Source organism: Convolutriloba macropyga, chromosome 3 (genome assembly GCF_964194025.1).
Source record: "Convolutriloba macropyga chromosome 3, txConMacr16.3, whole genome shotgun sequence".
Taxonomy (NCBI): Eukaryota; Metazoa; Xenacoelomorpha; order Acoela; family Convolutidae; genus Convolutriloba; species Convolutriloba macropyga.
The window spans coordinates 12,899,131-12,907,992 of record NC_134470.1 but is presented as its reverse complement, the minus strand read 5'-3'; the positions used below and the strand labels follow the sequence as shown (position 1 = coordinate 12,907,992).

General features: G+C 39.3%; 2 protein-coding genes and 1 pseudogene across 2 annotated transcripts in view; all 3 read left to right on the top strand.

The window, feature by feature from the left end:
* The first annotated feature begins 251 nt into the window (after window positions 1–251).
* The window catches only part of LOC142335951 (tRNA dimethylallyltransferase-like), a 237,720-nt gene continuing 229,109 nt past the window's right edge, over window positions 252–8,862 (top strand). The window contains exon 1 of the mRNA XM_075384366.1: window positions 252–271. The gene's annotated coding sequence lies outside the window, so the exon portion shown is untranslated. The remainder of the gene's footprint in view (window positions 272–8,862) is intronic.
* Window positions 253–8,862, top strand: part of LOC142335950 (uncharacterized) — a 390,664-nt gene continuing 382,054 nt past the window's right edge. Inside the window, exon 1 of the mRNA XM_075384365.1 lies at window positions 253–270. The gene's annotated coding sequence lies outside the window, so the exon portion shown is untranslated. The remainder of the gene's footprint in view (window positions 271–8,862) is intronic.
* Window positions 7,127–8,703, top strand: LOC142336868 (phosphatidylinositol 4-kinase type 2-alpha pseudogene; annotated as a pseudogene).

Sequence of the window (8,862 nt, the reverse complement as noted above, 5' to 3'; positions counted from 1 at the left end):
AAAAGTCACAGCAACAACAGCACGGTTATGTCAAAATATTGCGCGTGCTGCGGGGGGGGGGGTTAAAAATAAAATGCATCCTTTGAGCTGACCAATAAGATCCGATTTCCCTGTTTTTTTATTTAGTATGCTTTTTACTGCATGTGACAGAACAGCGTGAGTGGCGCAGATGATTTTCAGACTGGTTTGTGTGTGCAGTATTGTGATGGCGTAGCCTTTATACTCTTTTGTTCATTATTCATTTGTTCATTATAAACTTATTAAATAGATTGCCTTTTCCCTTCGTCAAATCATTCAATTTCAGACTTTTTGAGCTAGGAACAAGAATCCTTTTCAACATGAACGAGTTCTAAGTCCCTTCGTTCCTAGCTTTGACGGGTGAGATTGATGCTTTGATGTCCAACAGACGATTCCACACTCTAAGGACTTCTTCTTCGAGGAACCTGCTCCTCGCAGATTCACAAGCCCGAAACATCGAGTTCCCCAACTTCAACATCTTGTCCATTCCTGGAGCTCACATTGCCCACGCTCAACAATTCTTCTCATCAAAGATAAGTTCAACATATTTGTTGTTTTTATTGGCGGCAACGACTTATACAACGGTACCCTCCCATCTTCACTGTCCAAGCAACAGGTAGTGGACGAGTTAGACTTTCTGGGCGAACAGCAGTGCAAGCTAGCCAAAAAAGTTTTCATCCTTGGTATATCCCACCGTGGTAGCTAACGTGAACGTTCTTCGTAAACTAATAAACTATTGGACAACAAAAGTAAGACAAGCAGAAACTGGAAATATCGTGGTGTTTCAGAAGAAATTTTCAGTGAGATACACATCGGCGACGACGACGTGCACATTAGCAACTCCGGGATCAGCGGAGTGAAAGCGATCCTGAAGAAACGAGTGTTGTTCAAGAATTACTCGAACAAGTACAACGAGGAAGGACACCTAGACAACTTCGAGTGCCCATTCAAGAACTGCAACTGCAACTACTAACTCCGTTTCCTCCGGCTCTCCCAGCAAGAACCACCCAGGTAACAATAGTTAGTTTCTACTTAACTGTTTGTGGTTATACCGCTGTCTCTCCTCGCGATAAACAAAGGATAACAGCAAGCAAGCGCTGCTTCACTACAATCTCTCCTAGCGAGAAATAACTAGTGAAACAGCTACGATCCTAACAACTCTCGAGTAGTAGCGAAGTAATACGGAAACGCCTCAAACAAAAAGTCGATCGAAAACGATAACAAACAAAGAAGTAAGTTTAAAATCGAAAATTGCAAGTGGCCTTACAATCAACTGTAATACATGCAAGGCTGGCATTGCTAAAAAAGATACACTCTTTCGGTGCGTATCATGCGAAAACATTATGCATATGACCACCCAATGTACTCAGCTATCTGGCACCGTCATCAACACTCTCCAGGAGATAAATTTGAATATACTTTTACGCAACTTTTATATGCAACAACTGTGTAAAAACCAACAAACGGGACGTCGTCCTGGACGCTATCATCAGCCAAAACAAAATCGACAAAATCAACGAAAATCAGGAGGAAATGAAAATTTTTGTTTAAAGAAACTGTCGGTAATCAACTGAAAAATGAGATAACATCCTTTAAGAGCGCTGTTAAAAGTAAGCTCAACGACCTAGGAGACATTGTGACCAAAAAAGTCAAACCAAAACCGAACCTCCCATAAACGATCACTCCAGCGGCGTACATGTACGTGGAATACCCGAGCTAAAAGACACCAATGCTAGAAAACGTGCTTAACATGATACAGTTGAGATTGAAAACATACTAAAAGTCTTAAATGTTGTTTCTGATATCGAAAATTGTAGGCGAATTGAAACATACAACAGAACAATCATAGTCAAACTCAGTAATGACAGGAACAGAAAACTGCTCTTACTATCTCTTGGCAAATTGCGGAACTATGATAAAAAAGTGTGCCCTAGCAGAGAACTATCAAAAGAAGAACAACTGTTGGAAAACGATCTACTTAAAAAAAGACGAGAATACATCGAATCGGGAATACCAATACCAAGAAACAAGGTCATGGTCCAAAACCTGAAACTACTACACTACGATGATCAAAGCAACACCTGGGATGAGGCCGCCCTGGATACGGGACGGTGACTAAACACCAACGAAAACAGAACCGAACAAATTACTCTACTCACTTTCAACGTACACAGCGTCCTCGACCTGCAAAGACGTTTCACTCTTGCAAATGCAATTTTACCCCAAAACTACGATGTCTTATGCCTCAGTGAGACTTGTCTAACAAAATCTGTCCCGAACGAGTCTCTTTTCCTCAATAACTTCCAAATATTCAAAAATGACAGAAGTTCAACAGAAATGTCTCTAAACACAGAGGAGTACTCATTGCGGTACGGAGAGACATCAAGGCTAAACAACTGACACTTTACCATACATTTGAAGACGCGATAACTGTTTTACTAACTGACAGAACCAAAACACAAAAATTGTTGATCAGCTGTATCTATAACCCTCCAAAAAACAGTCCCTACAGATGGCCACCTGAAAAATGCGCGCAATTCCTTTCAAGTCTCACAACCAAACGTAAACAATTGAAAGTCTCAAGCTCTATAATAACTGGAGATAATAATTTTGTGCATATATTTTGGGGGTTAATGCAGTCCATAAAGGAATATGAAAACACTGTCACTGATCAACTAGCGAATCTCAACTGTGAACAAAAATTTGACTTCCAATGCATACTTGGCAGCAAACCGCAGTTAGACGTCTTCCTAATAGATGAACCTGAGTATTGGCTTAATTCAACAATTGACACCACACTTACTTAACTATTCAGTCAATTTAAAAAAGTGCCCAGACCACCCAGCATTCTCATCCCTGTTAACCTTCAATAATGCAACGGAGAAACACCATAAAAATGTCAAATATGCAACCTCTCGGACTAACTGGGAGAATTTTAATCAAACAGTTGTCGATAATCCCTTTGAACCTTACTGTTACAGCAATGTAGACGAAATCACCAATCAATGGTACCTATGGTTCAACAAACTGTTTACCGAAAACGTACCAAGAATTACTAGCCAACAATCTTACCTCCCTCCATGGATCTTGAAACCTACCTCCCACCTGATCAACCAACTTAACACACTCAAACGCAAAGAAGCCAGAAAAGCCCAACCCCTAAACCTGCAAAATATTCTTGATCTTGAAAGCAAAATTGAAATCGAACCTTGTAACGACCAAGCCGACTACGAAAACGAGATTTTCAGAACAAGGGGATTCAGTAAGATCCAAGCCTATCTGAGATCCATTAAAAAAGCGCCACCGTACCCACATGAAATGCATTTACAAAACAAAGTAGCAAAAAATGATGAAGGAAAGGCAAATTTATTTAACCAATACTTCCAAAGTGTTTTTAATTAAAAAACAAACAATACAAACGTTGACTTCGGGCCAAATACATTCAACAAAATAACTTGCTGCGAAAAACAAGTCACGGAAATACTTAGTTCTCTTAAATCAAAAAAGGCAAAAAGAGCGGATCGAATAGGAAACGAGACCCTAAAACAACTTGCAACCAGACTGGCTAAATCATTAACTGTCATCTTTCAAACCTGCTTCAACAAAGGTGTATACCCACAATACTGGAAAGAAAGCGAAATAACTCCAATCTACAAAGACGGTGATAAAAGCGACGTAACCAAATATAGACCCATTAACTGCCTCTGTTGCCCGTCAAAAGTCCTAGAAAAAGTCATCGCTGACTGGTTATACCCAGTAGTAAGGCAAAAACTTCACGACTCTCAATTTGAATTTAGAGACGGTCGCTCAGCCATTATACAACTTATCTGCTTCCTCGAAAAAGTATACCTGCTCAACGATTCGTCGGCAATTGATGAACTAACGGTCTTCTACTTAGACTTCGAAAAAGCCTTCGACAAGGTTCCTCACAATCTCCTGCTTTTGAAAATCCACAAAATGGGAATAGGTGGAACAGCCCTTAAACTAATTGCCAATTATTTAGACAATAGAAAACAATGTGTGAAAATAAACAACCCAAGATCTGAATTCCGTGATGTCACTAGCGGGGTCCCACAAGGGTCCCTACTGGGTCCTCTACTCTTTTTAATCTACATAAATGACCTCCCAACTGTTGCAAGTGAAAGTGAATACTTCGGATATGCCGATGACTACAATCTGTTAAGCACATCTCATGAACTCCTAGTAAGTGACCTAATAAGTTTACATAACTGGTGTGTCGCAAACAAAATGAATCTCCATGATGATAAATGTAGTCTGGTACACTTCAAAAAACAGTCAGTTGCCAAAACGAACGAAGTCGCTGTCAAACCTGTTAAAGTTCAAAAAGACCTTGGTGTCCTAATCTCGAACGACCTCTCCTGGAAAGAAAACTGTAATCTGCGTCGAACTAAAGCCCTGAAATCATAGTGTTTCCTCAAGCGTAACTTTTTTTAAGTCAACGACTGAAGCCAAACTAAACGCATACACAGGATATGTGGTACCCGTCATATCGTACGCATGTGAGTTCTGGTACCCCATCAAAACAGACTTGTCAAACATCGAAAGAATGCAGAAAAGTGCAACACAGTGGATTCTAAACAACACAATTCCCTATAAAGAAAGACTCAAAGAACTCAACTTACTGCCACTCTCAATGTACTTCGAACTCCACAGTCTCCTACTGTTCTGCGCCATCACTGACCACAAGTATGACATGAAAACATCAGAATACAATCACGTAATACCAACGAACGAACCAGACAAGGCTCCAACTCCAGCTTCAACATTCCCAAAACCAGACTCACCTGTCATTGGTATCACCTGTCATTGGTATCACCTGTCATTGGTATCAAAAACCAACTGACACTGGAATAATACTGAAATTTCGCAGCTGTGCACCGCTTCAACATAAGAAAAATGTGATTCAAGGGACGGTTCACAGGGTTTTTAATGCAACCTCTAATTGGTTGGCCTTCGATCAGGCTCTTGAAAAGAACAAATCTTGCTGGACCAAAAATCAATATCCAGAGGAATGGTCTTCAAAAATTGTGAATCAGACTCTAGAAAAAATAATAAGTTGCGGTAAAGACCAATTAAGAACAACACCAAAAGAGCATCAAAAAAGCAAGACTAAATCTAATGATAAGCCAACTATTTTTCTACAATACAGAGGCAACCTCACTCAAAACTTCGCAAGCAAATTGAAGAAACTATGCGAATTGCAAGTAGTTTTTACAACGCGAAAATTAAGATCGTGCCTCCCCACCTTGAAATCATCCTTTGATAGAGATCTGAAATCCCACGTGGTATATGAAATTAAATGTAATGGATGCGGATCCATCTATGTTGGGCAAACAAGCCGGCATGTTACCACAAGGATAACAGAACATCAAAAGAAGGATTCACAGGTGGGTCAACATCTAGTTGAATGTCGTGGCGCCACGAATGACATTGAATGGAGAATTCTGGACGCCTGTCGGTCAGTAGAAAAACTAATGATCATCGAAGCTATATATATCAGCAAGCTGAAGCCGGCACTAAACACACGCGACGAATATAGGGGGAGGGAACTCACGCTAAAATATTAGTTCAAATCATATTTTTGACTAAATGAGAATGCATAGGGCAAAAAACATTTTGTGCATGACAAAACGAAATTTGCAAAACCTCCACAAGAGGGATACTTATGGTTAGGGCAAATTCGGAATAACCCTAAAAATACAAGAACATGGACAAAATCGAAAAATCCGGAATAGGAATGTTTTTAAGTAAATTGATAACAGATGTAAATATGTGTTGTAAATAGGCTAAATATTGTATATAAGGAAAAATTTTCGATTGAATTTTTTAGAATGTTTCCTAGAATTGTTTTAATTGTCATCTCAGACAAATGTAAATACATATTCATTTTATCTTTTAACAATTTGTAAAACAGTTTTAACCTGACGATGAACGTAAAGTTCGAAAACGTTTGTTTTAAGTATTGGAAGTAATTTTAATTTGACAAATCGGTTTCTTTTACAGACTCAAAAGGACCGACGATAACTTCTGGACACGAAACGGAACACTGCACAACATTCTGAGTAAACATATCGACTTAACAACGAAAGAAAACAGAAAAGCACGAATAACACAGCAATTTTGGTAATTCGAAAAGTTCAACGAAGCCAATCTATGTACCTGGAGGATACTCTGCCAATGCACGAACTGTAACCAACATTCCCAGCTTACTCACTAATGATATAAAGGGTGGAAACCCATGGTATATCCCTAAAGACTTCGCTACTACTACTACTATTCTTCATTTGTCCTCATATCTTCATTTTATTGATAAATTTTGGAAATACAAAGAGCTGGGAAGCCCAATGTTCACCCAATCTTGGGGAAGGATGTTCTTAATTTTTTGTTCGGTGCGCAATACTGATTCCTTCAGATCAGATATTCTATTTGACATTCATCACAAAAGCTGAATACAGCAACTTTAAACAATTCAAAATCCCGTACAACGAATCAGAGCCATGCACTTTTCTGATTTTGTGTGGCTGCAACAACTGCAGAGCGTTGAACTCAATCTTGCCTAGCTGATATAAATTGATTATTTACTTGAATTGCGGGGTTTTCTATGAATCATTGGATTATTAATCCTAAATCTTTCGTTATTAATTGCTCTCAAACGAAGTTTAGCAATTATATTAGTCCTGTTGGTCTTTTTTTTATACGATTTTTTCGCTTGACCGTCTGAGCCAATTGGCTTTTTGTCCTCAAAACTGGATAAACAGGTAGCGCCCAGCGGGCGTTAAGTGCTCTTAGAGCCTTTCAGCTCATTAGTCTCAAAGTATGCGATTCGCAAACTGTTTTGGAGACTTATACTTATGTTGTGAAGGGCGGTTGCCCCCCCCATAACTCCCTCCCCCAGATGCACCCCCGCTGCGTTAAACCGTAGCTAGCTACTGACAAAACCAACCGCGCGCCTGTCGTTTGAGAGCAATTTGATCCGACGTTAGTCGGTTATGTTTATTATATTATGACTATATTGTATAGAAACATTTTACTGGGAATCTTTAATCTAGTTATATCGGCATCTAAAAGGTATATTTCGAAGTTCCAGTTAATGCACACTTTAAAGTTAATACATAATTCAAATTTTGTTTCAAGACAGAAATGGCAGAAAATTTAGGCTTTTTGTCGACAGAAGAGACGGTAGATGTGATAAGTGCAGACGAACAGGCTCCTCAAATGTTTACAGTAGAGGTGGACGATACAGAAAACTATGAAAACTCGAGGTCCCATGAAATCATTGCTACAATCGACGAAAGCGAAGAACCAGAACCACCTGATATGCTCAACTTAAATAGTTTTCCAAATGATCCGGCGTTTGAAGATGTAGTTAGAGAAGCCGAGCTTGCAATTGCAATTGGAATTCATCCTATTCGTATAAAACAAGGTTCAAGTGGCAGTTATTTTGTTCAAAATACTCGCCAAGAAAATATTGCTGTTTTCAAACCGAAAAGCGAGGAGCCTTATAGTGCTTTAAATCCCAAATATGGAAAGTGGTGCCAACGTGTGTTTTGTCCCTGTTGTTTTGGTCGTAACTGCCTTTTAAAAAATCAGGGATATTTATCTGAAGCTGGAGCAAGTATCGTAGACGAGTGGCTAGGTTTAAATATTGTTCCTAAAACGCGAATAGTCTGGTTAGCAAGTGAAACGTTCTTTTACTCCAAGATAACAAAAGCTAAGTGCACGGCAAAACGAGGAATAATGGCAACAACGCCCGTAATTGGTCGCCGTTTTAAGCGTCTAGGTCTACCTCTAAAAGTTGGATCTTTCCAACTTTTTATGAAAGACTATTCTAGCGCTGATGATATTTTAAAGCGTTTTTCGTACGAAACGTTACCGAACAAATCTATGCATGAGTTCCAGTTAAAGTTCGAAAAGTTGGTTATTTTGGATTACATCGTACGCAATACGGATCGTGGAAATGACAATTGGTTGGTCAAGGTTGATCTGGAATCTAGTCCGCAAACAACCCCAGCGGATTATATTTCAACAACCGCTACGAAAGAGCATGAGGATATAGACGAAGGTGGTGATCAAAAGGTTAAGTGGAACGTAGTCAGTACTCCCAAGATATCTGTAGCTGCAATCGATAATGGTCTTGCTTTTCCTTATAAACATCCGGATACCTGGAGAGCTTATCCATACCAGTGGGCTTGGCTCCAGCCATACGCTGAAACCCCATTCTCTGAGGAAACTATCCAGACATTCCTTCCAATGATTCGAGATCTGAACAACGTGGAGTCGTTAATAGCTGAGCTTGAATTGTTGTTCTCAATCGATAAAGGTTTCAGCAAAACTTTGTTCGAGAAGCAAATGTCAATTTTAAGAGGTCAAATTATGAACTTATGTGAGGCTCTCAGTAAAAGGATGTCGCCTTCTGATTTGGTGGAGTTGCCGCTTCGAATTGTGGAGAAGCAAACAGTGTGCCAAGATAGTCACAATGTAGCAGAACGAGACGGAAGTGAGTTCCGAGAAACGTATCAGGAGAAACGGCCTTTCTTCACTTGGTGCTAATTATGAAGTTAACACAACAATCGGAGTCTATCGCAATTATACAGTTGGATGTATTTTTTTTGATATTTTAACAGATTATAATTATCAGAATCAATTTACGTTTTTAGCAACTTATCACTATTCTGAAAGTTAATAAGAACAGTTTGATTTCCCAAATGTTGATGGGCGTTTTCCCACTTGTCACCCACTAGATAATAGGTTGCACATTATCTGCACAACCCCTAATTGCACATTCTTTATACACACAATGATTTGCTGCAATCAAAAATATTG